General features: G+C 46.8%; 1 protein-coding gene across 19 annotated transcripts in view; it reads right to left on the bottom strand.

The window, feature by feature from the left end:
- Rbfox1 (RNA binding fox-1 homolog 1) overlaps nt 1-14,112 on the bottom strand; it is a 2,075,913-nt gene that overhangs the window by 1,508,522 nt on the left and 553,279 nt on the right. The window contains exon 1 of one of the 19 annotated variants that reach the window (XM_034505309.2): nt 12,674-13,651. The exons of 15 other annotated variants lie outside the window; for them this stretch is intronic. The gene's annotated coding sequence lies outside the window, so the exon portion shown is untranslated. Of the gene's footprint in view, nt 1-12,673; nt 13,652-14,112 lie in introns of those variants that run through there. 3 more of the 19 variants (XM_034505315.2, XM_076937374.1, XM_076937395.1) reach the window with 3 other exon arrangements.

The following is a 14,112-nucleotide window of genomic DNA, read 5'->3' as shown; positions in this document are numbered from 1 at the left end:
CCCCCACCCCACCCTTCAAAAAGCAACTCATGTGGGCTAACTAGTGCTACAGGGGAAGGGTCAGAGGAAAAGGACTCTCTCCCTTCTATATGGACACTCAAACCTGCATTCCTTTCCTCTTGCTTAAATCTCAAACCCCAAGCACTGACCTGTGCCCTGTGCTCTGGACTCTCTGCACTGAATCATGACTTCTGGCTCCTGTCTGTCCTTATACCTCTGTGTTGTTTGTTCTTTCAATAGTCGAGCATGCTTATTTTAGAAACTTATCAAGACTTTTGACACGCATGTATATGTGATGTGCATGTATGCCTGTGTGTGCACCTAAGTGCATGTGGAGGGCATCGATGTGCATGCTTATGGAGTGTGTGTGTGTGTGCGCACCTGTGTGTGTGTGCACCTGTGTGCATCTAGGGGGCAGAGGGTGATGGTGGGTGCCATTTTTAGTTTGTTACCTACTTTTAAAATGGGTTCTGTCACTAAACCAGGAGTTTGGTACTTAGGCTAGACTTTCTGGTTGATGCCCCCCACCTACATGTCCCTCTGTCTTTGTCTCCCAATTACTGAGGTTACAGACACTCACCACTGTGCCAGGCTACGGTGGACACTGTTCGTTTAAACTTGGGTCCTTGACTGAACCATCTTCCCACCTTATAGAGATTGTTTTTTTTTTTTTTTAAAGGAATCATGGTAACATAAAAATTCAATAAAGGAAGACAATTAAACTAAAGTAAGAAAAAGGGGGTAAAATGGAGCTGACAACAAGCTGAACACACAAAGCCTGTGCTACTGGGCCCTATGCCCTGTAGAAATAAGACTAAATCTAACATGAGCTTCCTTGCAGGCTTTGTGAAAAGGGGGTCGCCTCCCCCACTCAGAGTATCCGATAAAAACATAAACATCTCCCCAAAAGACAGCATCTTCCTGATTTTGAGAGCAGGAATCACACAGCAGTGGGCAACACAGTCTTCAGACGTGTCATCAGAGGGCATAAGGGCAGGGAGCGAAAATCCTCAGTAACCCCACTTCTCTCATTTCCCGGATTTCTCCCCAGTGACATTCTGTTTTATTTCCTTCTATGTGTAACATTTGGCTTCAGAGGTTCCCCACATGGAGTCTGAGTGGCATGGTCTCTGACAGAAGGCGCGTATGATGTCTGCCTTCTAAAACTTAGGGGTGACATTTCTTTCTTCAGTGTTCCTCATCATGAATAAGAACATTACAGGGAGAAGCGGAGGCTTCTTCATTATACCTTGAAGAGGTGACTAGACTTACATGTTTCAGATAGGAGATGAATGGGTCACTCCCTCAAACCACCACCCATATGCTAACTGTCCTCGGAGTATCACTAAGTACATATATGGGCAAAGAGCCTCCCTCGATATCTGGGGACACTCTAGGGACATCTGTCTTGGAGTGGGAGCCCAACTCTGACTGTGCTAGAGAGAGAAATGGAAGCCCAGAGAGGTACTGTAACTTTCACAGGGTCACACAGCTGCAGAGTGGCAGAATTCACGATCCCTTTATCCTCCCCCACCTCTGCTCCTAGTTAGTCTTGCTGCACTCTTGAAGTTGTTTCCAAGTCCAAAATAACTCCATTAGCCCAGGTCTTTGTGGCAACACCTTTGAAAGCAAGGGCTTTCTTCTCCCACTCCAAGCCAGCCCCAAATCCCAAAACTTCTATAAAAGCCTCCAGCAGAGCCTTGTGGGTTTTGATTTCACTTCCTGGGATATGATCTTAGGCTAGTATGGAGCTCACTATGTAACCCAGGCTGTCCTTGGTTTACAGTCCTCTCCAGCTTCCTGCAGCAGCCATCTGAGCTCCAGGATTACAACTATGCTCCACCATGCAGACCTCACTGGACTCATGTTCTCAAAGAATAATGTCAGGCACATCATGAAATCTGCACAGCCTGTGTATTGTATTTACTGTCACTCCAGGAAGGTCTGCTAGCATCCTTTCCCTTAATATTTAGCCCCCATACCCACAGCCACCTAAGCCAGGCTGCTGACCCCAAAGTGTAAAGCCGTGACCGTGAGCCTCTGTGGTAGTCTAGAACTCAGCCAACAGCCCTGGAATCAAGAGAGGGTTGTCCAGAGAGGAACAACCCCACCCCAGCTCTGCCAGGGCTGACTGTGCTGAGTCAGCTCCCTCCACACCCTGCTGTCACGTTTTCATAACGACTCTAATAAACGAGCATTTCTCTCTGCTGATCAATCAGAGCAGTGCATATGGCCACTGTCAGCATCCTCAGCAGGCAGAGCTCCTTGGCGAGATCCAGGCTGTCGGCTCCTTCCTTGGGCATCTGCAGCAACACTGGGCTCTTCCCCTTCACCCTTAATCCATCAACTCAGTTACAAGCAGAAGAATGTAAGCCGCATGTCTGAAACTGAGGTACCATGAAGAGAGCTGGTCAGATTCCTGTAAGGTCAAATTCTTCAACCTTTAGAACCCCATCCCTACAAAACCAGGGCTGAGGAAGTAGGGGAAGCCCCACATTCTAGGCTGGGAACCATTGTTCTGTCCAGTTTCCTCCATCAGGCATGGTGGCTTTTATTCTAGTCCTTGAAGGATTGAGTCAGGAAGAATATTGCCATGAGTTTGAGGCTAGCCTATGATACATAGCAAGATTCTATTTCAAAAGAAAAGACAGACAGACAGACAGACAGACAGACAGACAGACAGACAGACAGAAAAATTGCTGATCAAACCTCCTTTGGGGCTGGGGATATGGCTCAGTGGGTAACAGTACTTGTTGTGCAAGGGTGAGATCAGTTTGTATCTCTAGCACCCATGTCAAAAGCTAGGCACGGTTGCATGTGCTTAGGATCCCAGCACTACTGAAGACAGATATAGGAGAATTGTTGGGGCTTGCTGACTAACAAGCTAGCTCCCATTCATTGAAAGGCTCTAGCTCAAGGAAGAAAAGAAGGAAGGAAGGAAGAAAGGAAGGAAGGAAGGAAGGAAGGAAGGAAGGAAGGAAGGAAGGAAGGAAGGAAGGAAGGAAAGGAGATTAATAGAGCAAGATGCCAAAGATTTTCCTCTGGCCTCTATGTGAGTACACAGGTATACATGCACACACACACACACACACTACACACCACATGTGTGTATAAACCCATTCATGCAACATGCACACATACAACTCCATTGAGACTCTGGAGTGAAAGGGGTCCCAACAAAGGGATATACTAGAGTTCTGACAAGGACATAACCACAACTAACATAGGTTTTCTGTATCTAATATCCCTGTTCTAAAGTCTGCAGGAAAGAGGAACAGACATCTTGAAGAAAGACAGACTCAGCAAGAGAGAGGTGAGTGCTGTAAAGTCCATATATTGTGTGGCCTGTGTCTCACTGGGCTGCCAGAAGAAACACAGCCGCAGCTGCTGTGGGTGGTGAAGTGACACAGAGGAAGCAGCTGTGTGCACGCGGCACAGTCAGTGGTCAGCCAAGCAGCTCCAGCCTCGAGCATGTGATGACCAGTGCCTGCCTGCCACAGACAGATGGGAGGCCCAGTGTGCACTGCACACCACACTCAGAACCTTGCGGAATGCCGCAGCGAATAAGGGACGTGTGCCTGTCTCCCCTGTATGACTCTGATGCTCTCAGCCTAACTTTCCAGAACAAGCAGAACCAAGCAACAATACCCCTGTGTCAGATAAGGTTTCTATTGCTGTGATGAAACATCATGACCAAAGCAATTTGGGGAGAAAAGGGTTTATTCGGCTTATGTGTCTATATCACTGTTCATCATTGAAGGTATTCAAGATAGGAACTCAAGCAAAGTAATAAACTAAAGGTGAAAGTTAATGCAGAGGCCATGGAGAGGTGTTGCTTACTGGCTTATTCCCCATGGCTTGCTCCCCATGTCTGATTTCTTAGAGAACCCAGGACCTGCCCAGGGATGGCATCGCCCACAATGGGTTGGGCTCTCCCCTATCAATCACTAATTTTAAAATGCCCTCCCTACAAGCTTGCCAACAGCCTTATCTTATGGAGAGCTTTTCTTAACTGAGGGTCCCTCCTCTTAGATGATTTCAGCTTGTATCCAGTTTACATAAAACTCTCCAGCTTGACACACAATCACATCACTGTTAAGCCACAACCGTCCTGTTCTTGTTCATCCCTAAGATGACACATTAATATCAAAATCACATTATAAGACATCTTACAAACTTAAAAAGTCCCACAGTCTTTACAAATTCAAAAACTTTAAAATTCAGTCTTTTTTTTTTAAATTCAAAGATTCTTTTAAAACCTAAAATCTCTTTTAAAATTCAGTCTCTCAACTGTGGGCTCTTGTAAAATCAAAAATAAATATATCCTTACTTCAAGAAGCAGGGCACAATCACAATCCGAACAAATTAAAACCAAACTACAACATTGTAAATAATTCAATGTCCAATATCTGAGATTTACAGATGATCTGGGTTCCTCCAAGGGGCTTGGGACACTTCTCCTGCTCTGCCTTCAGTGCCACATACAGCTTGTCTTCTAGGCTCGGCGGTTGGGAGCTAGCTTTTGTTTTCTCTCCACTGAGAGCTGTCTTGTCTTCTGGCTCCACTCCAGTGCTGCTGCTCTTCTTGCTGGTTATCCATGGTGCTGAAATCTCCAAAATTGCTGGGATCCCTTGATTCAACTGGTCTGTACTTTGACCAACAGCGTCTCTGGGTTCTTTTTAGGAACTCCAGCTGTCATACAGTGCCAAGCCTGAACTGCCCTCCATGACCCTTTCACGCTTTCAACAACCAGTACCACGTGGGTGAATCTTATACTACTGAGTTTGGTACAACCTTGGTCACTTCTGGAACACAGCTTTTGTGTGCTGTCCCTGAGAAAACACTTCCCACAGGAATTCACTTCAGCGATGCTGGTTTCTTCTTAATCATCACTAATTTCTTAGCTCCATCTAACCATCATCAATTGTCCCAGTAACACAAAGGTTTCAGTGTTTCAATGTTCTGGCCTCTTGTTAATCCCAGCTGACTCTTCAGCCTTAACTGACCAGAATGACAGAATCTTAATTCAAAATAGAAAATGGTCCTGATAGTCTTTAAACATCTGTCTGAAACTTCACAAACCGGGTCTTTATCTTCTGCATGGATCTCAACATTCTTATCCTCCAAGCTTCTATAGACCATCCCACTGAGCTCTCAACATTCAATGGCTCTTCCAGCCCAAAGTCCCAAAGTCACTCCACAGTCGTTCCCAAAACATCGTCATGTCTATTATGACAATGCCCTACTTCTGGTACCAAGCTGTCTTAGTTAGGGTTTCTATTGCTTATGATAAAACACCATGATCAAAGCAATTGGGGGATGAAAGTTTATTTGCCTTACACTTTCACATCACTGCTCTTCGTGGAAGGAAATCAGGACAGGAACTCACACAGGACAGAAACCTGGAGGCAAGAACTGATGCAGAGGTTATGGAGGCTGCTTATTGGATTACTCCTCATGGCTTGCTTGATCTGCTTCTATGTAAAACTTAGAACCACCAACCCTGGGGTGGCCTCTCCCACAATGGGCTAGGCCCTTCTCCATCAATCACTGATTAGGAAAATGCCCTACAGACTTGTGTACAGCCCAATCCTATGGAGGCATTTTCTTAATTGATGTTCCAGCCTTTCAAATGATTTTAGTTTGTGTCAAATTAACATAAAACTATCCAGCACAACCCCTAACACTGCACCACATGGCTCTGCCCTCACTTGAGGATGAAGAGGCAACAGGAGGCCCTGTGGGTGGATATGGCCCTCATGGGACTATCCCCTTCAAACTCCTGGGTATGTAGCCCAGCTGCTCCAGCAGGTAACCTGAACAAACTGCTTAAAGCCACCCACAGCTCACTGTCAATCTCCAGGAGAGGGATTCAAAAGAGAATCTTGGAGTTTCAAAGAATAACCTTGGGGCTGTGGAGGTGTCTCAGTTGGTAAAGTACTGGCTTCTAAAGCTTTATGACTTGATTTTTGAATCTTTAAAGCCACATAAAAATTAGCCACACATGGTAACACACCTTTGATCCCATCCCTGGAAAGGCAGAAATAGGGGGATCAATGGGACTTGTTCGCCAGTCTAACAGAATCTGCAAGCTCCAGTGTTGGGTCTTGTCTCAAAAAGCAAACAATACAACAAAACAAAGTAAATGGTATCCAAGGGGGATGAAGGGACAAGGTAGGGAGAGGGAAGGAATTGATGGAGGAAGGGAGGGAAAGATAAAGAGAGAGAAGGAAGGAAGAAGGGAGGGCGAAAATGAATTCAACTTTAAAGTGGATGAGAAGCACCAGGCAATTTGCAAGAAAGGTCTGGCCAAGTGTGCACCCAGCACCCTGGAGTTTACCATCAGCTAAGAGGAAGAATAGAAGGGACCACCACTCAAGAGCCCATGGGATGAGTGCTCGGAAATAGAATCTGTGCAAGGAACCAGGGAGGGGGGAGGCAGAGCCTGGGGGAAGATAGAAAGGCAAATGGTTGGTGAGCAGAGGTGACTGTATGTCAGAAACCCCTTCACATGCAATACAAGTGTGTAGGTAGTGTGCTCATCACAGTCTGTACTGTGTGGGAAGGATCTGGTGCAGGGGCCTTGTGTTCACCTCATTGCATAGGTAATGGCAGACAGGAAGTCCAAGGAGACAGGTTTGGAGTCAAGTTAGGTAATGGGGTTGATTGCCCCCAGGACAAAGCCCTACAGCAAAGCATATTACCCCTTCTAGGGTCAGCGAATAGGATTATTTGCACTTGGGGATCACCAGAGGAATCATTACATATTGCAAAGAGCAGGTACCATTCTGCCCACAGAAAACAGTGAGCTGAACAGGTCCTGCATCCTGTGAGAGTCTACAAAGGCAGTAACTGAAGAGCCCAGAACCATGGGTCCCTGCTCTCAGAGAACTCATGAGCAGATGTCAACAGAAAGAACTGTGTGTTTGGTGGACTGGCATTGCTTGTTTTAAGAGAGTATTTCAAGACCAGCTAAGCAGGATAATGCAGACCTTCCAAGTCCAGGGGTTCCTCTTTCACACAATACATATTACTGGGAAATCTTTTTTTCCTACAAACTTAGACTTACCTGTTTTTACCTACAAACAGGTAGGGTAGACAAATATTATATAGATGAGTAGATGGATGATAGATACATAGGTAGTTTAATAGAGATGATAGAACAATAAATAGATGGTAGACATAGATAGATGATAGATAGATAGATAGATAATTGACAGATAATAAATAATGATAGATAATTGACAAATATAGATAAATAGAAACAGAGAGATAGATATATGATAGATAGATCATAGATAGATAAATAGAGAGATGATAGATAGATAATAGATCATAGATAGTTAACAAAGAGATAGAGAGAGATAAATAAATCATGGATAATTAATACATAGTTGATACATAGATGGATGATAGATAATTGATAGATAACTGATAGATAGATCATAGTTGATAGATGATAGAAGATAAATGATAGATTATAGATACATAGATGATAGAAGATAGATTACAGATAGATGGATAGACAGATGATAGATAGATAGATAGATAGATAGATAGATAGATAGATAGATAGATGAATGGATAGATAGATAGATAATCTTTCTCCATCTTTCTCACATTGGAATTGCAGTCAGAGGTCTTACATATGTGAGGCAAGTGTCTATAGATAAGCTACACTGAAATCTCAAACCCTATTCTCTCTTTGATGAAAAACTCTAAACCTCAAAGGAGGAGAAATAATACAATCTGGATGCTTGGATGTTGAATGCTACATTTCTCTGCCATGATGTCTCTTGCCCTTCTGGAATTAGAAGCCCATAAATAAACTTTCTCCCTTACCTTTCCCTAGCTATAGTGTTTTACCTCAGCAACATGAAAGTAACTAACATAAGATATCAAGGTCATTCAATAAACCCTATGTTCATTCATTCCAATCCCTGGGCCTTGGCACTTGCTCTCCAAGTCCCTATTACATTGCTGTATTATAACGTTTGTAACTTTTTTTTATTATCCTGACAAAAGTGGGTATTTCACTTTCTATGGATCACAAAGTTCCCACCTGTACTGTCAAGAAAGTACCTGTTCTAACATGGGATGTTTTCTTAATTAATCAATAGGCTGGGATTATATGGTCCTCTCCCAGCCCCTGGGAAGACCACAGCCACCCACATCTTCATGTTCAGTGACTATTGACGAGCTAGTTGTAACTTGGAGCAACAACAGATGTGAAACACAAGGCAGTTGTTTCACCTGTGACCTCCTATTCACTGTCAGTACAACACCCCAGTCTAGTCTGCACTCACCACTGACGTCATCCTATCATCCTGGGTCCCCTTACACTGCGGATCCATCACTGATTAATTCTTTAATTAAGGTTGCACGTGTATGTGCCTTGGGGCAGTATTAAATGAAGGCAGACATGAGGGAGAACTTTGTAGCTCCTTTAAACAGCAGAGGGTGAGCATGTATATGGCCAATTCTTGGATAATTCCCACAGAGTTACTGAGTCAGTATTAATTTGGGGATCATGGTTATTGTGTGATCCCCATGACAGGCACAGACAGCGCAAGTTACTAGGTGACCTTCAGTGCACGTTCTCAGATTTCCTGAGTCTCAGGCCAGTGGGAAATTGCTATGTCTCCAGAGTATTTTCTCTGTCAAATACAATCTCCTCTTGGAATGTGCTCATTCCAAAACCCATGAGCTTAAAGAGTATAAAGAAATGGTTGAGCTTTTGAAAAAGGAAAATACCAGACATATGTCCAAGCAGACCCATGTTTTGAGGTACAAAAATAAAGATTAGAAAGGAGTTTGATTAAAAAAAATAATAACAGGTTGTTTGCTTTTATTTTATCTTATTATTTTTTAAGATGCCTGTTTATATTCTAATGAGAGAGAAAGAAGTCCTGTGGATTGGATTTGGGTATCTGAGGAGGTGAGGAGGGTCTGGAGGGAGTTGGCAGATGGGAAACTGTGATCAGAATATACTGGATGTAAGTCCATCTGTTTTCAATAAAAAAGAAAACTCTAAAGAAAGACATGGAAGTGGGAAATACAAAATGGAAGGAATTTCCATGTTCACAATGTAGCCCAGGCTGACCTCAAAATTATAGTTCTTCTCAGCCTTCCCGGTGCTCACTACAGCGATGCCCCAGCATGATGAAATCAGTTTTTTTTTTCAATTTAATTTTATTTTTTGAACTCATTATTTTAATATAGACAAATTTACAAAGATTTTGTGTGATGAAATTCTTCAAATTAGAAAAACAAATCTTAATGGCTTGGATGACTGGGTCTGAAGGGGACAAGCCTGTTTTAAAGACTGAAAAAGATATCAGTGAGAAAATTCAGACAAGTGTGATCAAACCTTGGAGAAAAAATACACACACACACACATACACACCACTACCACCACCACCACCACACACCACCACCACTGCCACACACATACACCATACACCGCACCCACCACATATACACATACACAGACATGTACCACATGCCGCAGACACACACACACACACACACACACACACACACACACACACACACACACTGTGAGTGATGTGATGATCAAGCTGGAGAGGGCAGATGAGTGTCAGGGGCGCAGAATGCTCAAAGCTTTGTCTAGGGTAGAAAACTCTGGAAGCAATGAGTAACTGGTAAAGACAAAATCAGGCTTTACCAAGACATCACTCAAATTGGTGGTTAATGAGTCACTATCCCCAGACTTCAACAGGTACTTTCCTGCTACCTGCTCCCAGGGTGTGTATTCCTCATGCCTCCTGTCAGCCTTGTTTGTCTTGAACTGGGAAAAGGCATCCTGCACTCAACAGTGTGGGCAATGTTCTAAAACCCTGTGTCATAAAGGCCAGAACACAGCTCTGTGTCTCTGTGGTAGAGCTCTGGGCTGGCCTAGAGTTCACCACCGAGGGGCTGAAAGTATGGTTCAGTGTTAGAGTACCTGCTTAGAATCCACCAATGGGGGACTTTGGGCATGTCCCGGTGTTAGGGGGCTTTCTAGAATCTAGTCAGGGGCCAGAAGTATGTCTCCACATTAAAGCCTCTTTCTAGAAGCCGTGAGTGACCAGGGTCATGGCTCAGGGGTCCAGCAGTTGCATAACTTGTATTGTGAATGCCTGGGTTTCATTTCCAATACAAGGGAGGCAGACTATAAACTGCTCATACGACAATAAAATAAAAGAATTGATTTTGAGCACTTTGTTTAGAGCACCTTCTTGCACATTCTTCCCTTTTGTGGATCAGGGATGACCACAATCCTGCTGTCACAATTAGATCATGTTACAAAAGCCCTTATTTCAACATGGCAGGGTGTGAGTCATGGATAAGTACTGCAGAAAGCCACCTCTAATATCCCTTAATTCCTGTGTTTTCAAAATACTCCCTGTATCAGAGCAATGAGTTTCCAATTAAAGAGGCGTGTTTCATCCCAGGAGGCAGAAGTGATGGTGGCCTTCTCTCAGCTGAGGGGAAAGCACACATGCTACAGAGCCTGACTTTAGGTACAGATACTTGTAGAAGCCACAAGCCCACCCACCCACCAACCAACTACCCAGCCAGTGGACTGGCTGTCCCCAATCCCAATCAAAACCCAGAGCAGAGCAAGAAGAGAGCAGGGCAGTGGCAGGCCTTGGGAGCTCAGGCAACCCTACCAGCAAAGGCTAGTTGTATTTGCCAGAGTTGCTTCCATATGTACACTTAAAAGGAAATGGGTATACATCCAACAAACTGCTGGGCTGGATATGATGAGGCTTGAAACAGAAAGCAATAGAATTGAAAACAAAATAGAAAGGAAGAGAGGTAGATGTCTATAAGTGAGGCACTTACCATGTGCTAGGTCCTGCTCTGGGTCCTTCTTGCTTTATTTAATTCCCATCTAAGGACAGAATGACCACTGAAGCTCCCACAGGGTAGACGAATCAACAGCCACAGGGGTTAAATAACTTGCCCAAGGTCACAGAGTTGGCAGGCAGGGACGCCAGGAGCCTCCAGCTCTTCTGGACTACCATAGTCTACCTCTGCAGACCCCAGATACAGCTGGCTCCCTTTCCAGCCCAACTCAATGGGCTGCAAAAGCTATTTTAGGGAAGACCCAAGGAACCCTTCCACCTCTGCTGTTCCAGAGGAGGTCAAGACAGGGCTGGGCCTGCTGTCTGACTCCCGGTCTGGGTAGTGCTTGGATTATCTATGCCCTTTAGGGGTGCTCAAGGTTTTATACCTCGAAATAAACACTAAAAACTCAAAAAACTCTTGAACCAAAATAAACCTGCCTGTGGCTCCAGCCAGGCCTCTGTGGTCACTTAAAAACTAAAAAGAATATGTCTTTTACTTTTTAGTTTCCTCTTGTATTTTTTTTTTTCTTTTTCTATTTTGATAATGCAGACAAGGGGTCCTGGGAGGAAAGGCAAACAGCATTTGGGTGGAAGAGGGCCTGCAGTGGGCAGGGCTTTCTAAACTCAGCAGGACAAGGCCAGACTGCTCCTTGCACGTGATTTCAAAGTAAAAGCTAATATGATTATAAAACTCAACCCAAGTTGTAATTCACCGTGAACACAGGCTCAAATCTATTCCAAGCCTCCACTCCCATTTCCAAGTTCAAATGAGAAGACCCTTGGTTGGGAGCCAGTTTCACAGATGATGAGGATTTCCAGGCTGAGTGGAAGCTGGGCCCAATCCCACCCCACCCTCCTCAGTAGCTCTGGGGCAGGCAGGCAGGCACACCCTGTACTGGGGCTTGCAGGGAAGTCAAAAAGTCTCCTGTTGTCTTTGACAGAGGAGATGCCAGTGGCTCCAGGGTGAACTGGGATTGGGTCTTCCCTTCTCTTGGTCAGCAGACACCTTCTGGGTGCTATGAGATACCTGAATCCTGAAGCCAGGGCCTTGAAGGTTCCAGAATCTTCCTGGTCAGGGGACCCCCGCTGACCACATTTTGCCTTTGCCTCCATCCCCATGGAACTGAGAGACTAGCCAAGACTGGGCGACCTCCCTGCCTGCTCTCCAAGGCTGAGCTGAGATTTGAGTTCTTTCCCCTATGTGGCACCCAAGGAACCAGGGGGCATGGCCAGAGTTGCCAATTCCAAGGTTTCCGTGATGCCCTCATCTTCTGGGGTCCAAGATAGCTGGACATTGACCTGGCAAAATAACAGCTCTTCACGATCACGGGGGCCCAAGCTCCTGCTTCCCATCGGTGGTTTGGCACTTCCAAAGGCCTTCCCAGCCACCAAGGTGCCTCCTCCCTCTGACTTCCACAGGGCTGCGAGATTTGAAGGCAGCAAAGAAGCAGGAGCTATACCCGATGTCCCTGGTAGTCCACCCAGGAGACTGAGTGACCCAAAGTGCGCAGCCAGGACGCAATGGGAGGACAGAGGAGGCATCCTGGGGGCTTGGGAGGGATAGTCTGGGGCAAAGAAAGACAAGAAGAGAGAAGAGACAATGTGGAGGTGGAATAGGGGGCTCATGGTTTCGTCCCTCTGCAGGAACCTGTCAAGAGATTGCTCCTCACGCCCTGCAAAAGTTCCCGGTCCAGCACACCCGAGTGGTGCTGGGAGGAGGCCACCTTTGGTAGGACCTCGTTTTTTTCTTTCCTGGGACCCTTTATGTTGGGTCCGGATTAGGGAGCGCAAAAGCGGGCGACTCTGCCTGGACTTACCTAGAACTCCTGACGAGCTTGGCAGTTGTTGCCTGCTCCTGGATTCAGGACCCCTGGATTCCTCTGTGCTCTGTGTGACCCCAGCCGCGTTCAGCATCCGCCAGAGGCAACGAATTAGGATATTGGCTTCTCTCTCGCCAGCTGGCCACAACTTCGCGGCAGGTCAGCCGCGCCCTAGAACTGGGCGCGGCGAAGGTCCGGATCACCCCTAAGGGGCCCTGGTGTCCAAGGCAACCTAGTCTGAAGCGCAGAGGTTTTGGAGATCTGGAGATGCTCTAGGTCCTCTCAGATCTGCCCTGAGCTGGGAGGACGCTCGGAGTTGTAGGCTCCGGACGCCGGGGCGGGGCGCGCGGCTGTCCCCTCCAGATGCGAGCTGCGCGACTCGCTGGTGGTTTCTCGGGTCCGCGAGGCGCACGCGTGGGTCCTGAGGCTGGCAGAGCGCCCCCACTCTTCCGCGGGTGCAGCCGAGTCTGGCGCGATGCAAAGAGGGAGGAATTCCCCCTCGACTCTGAGTTCGGGCTCCCCTCCCCACAACCACTCACGGACCCCCTATCTGAGGTAGCAGTCGCTGCGACTGACACTTCTGGGCTCCAGACGGAAGAGGGTGGCGGCGGCTCGGCTCGCAGGGGGAACTAGAAAGGAGGTGACCTTCAAACCCCGCGCTCCAGGAGGCCGGGAGGAGGGGACCGGGTGACGCTGATTTGGGAGCAGCAGGCGTGCACTGGGTGGCCCGCGGGAGTGCTGGCAAGCTGGACCGGAGGGGAAGCAAAGAAGAGCGCAACCAACAAAATCCAGATTAGAAAATAAACAAAGGACAACAGAGAGCTAGGGAGAGCGCGAGAAAAATGTGTGCATGTGTGTGCGGGTGCATGTGTGTCTCTCTCTGTGTGAATGTGTGTGTGTCTGTGTCTGTGCGGGTGTGTGTGTGTGTGTGTGTGTGTGTGTGTGTGCGCGCGCGCGCCCGCGCGCTCGCGCGACAGGCAGCGAGCAGCAGGGCTGGCGAGCCAAAAATAATCCCGAGCACCAGGGAGCGCCCCCTCCCCCTTCCCTCTCCAGCGCTGCCGCCGCGGTCACGGTCACGCGTGCAGCCTTGAATTCCAGCAGCCGCTGTGGGAAAGGAGCTAGGTGCCCCTAGGCTCTTCTTCCTAACGTGCACAGGGGTGAAAGTTGCCTTCCAGACCGGGTGGAGCAATGAACACAAGTCTTTAGGTTAATGCCCCTGCCTTCCTTTTCCCAAAGCGGGTTTGCTCAACCAGCACCTGAAAGAGCTCTCCATCCTGAGCGCCTCCCCCCTTGCCTCCGTAAGCAATGTAGGAAAAGGAATCTTGGAGGAAGGCTAAGGGTATGGAGCCCCCTTGTCCTATTCCACTTCTGTTCGAAGAAGTTTCTGGCGAACGCTTAAATCTCTCTGTCTGGCAGAGATAGAGCCTAGTCCTGAA

The sequence above is a fragment of the Arvicanthis niloticus genome, chromosome 6, assembly GCF_011762505.2.
Source record: "Arvicanthis niloticus isolate mArvNil1 chromosome 6, mArvNil1.pat.X, whole genome shotgun sequence".
Classification (NCBI taxonomy): Eukaryota; Metazoa; Chordata; class Mammalia; order Rodentia; family Muridae; genus Arvicanthis; species Arvicanthis niloticus.
This window is presented reverse-complemented; position numbering and strand designations above follow the sequence as displayed.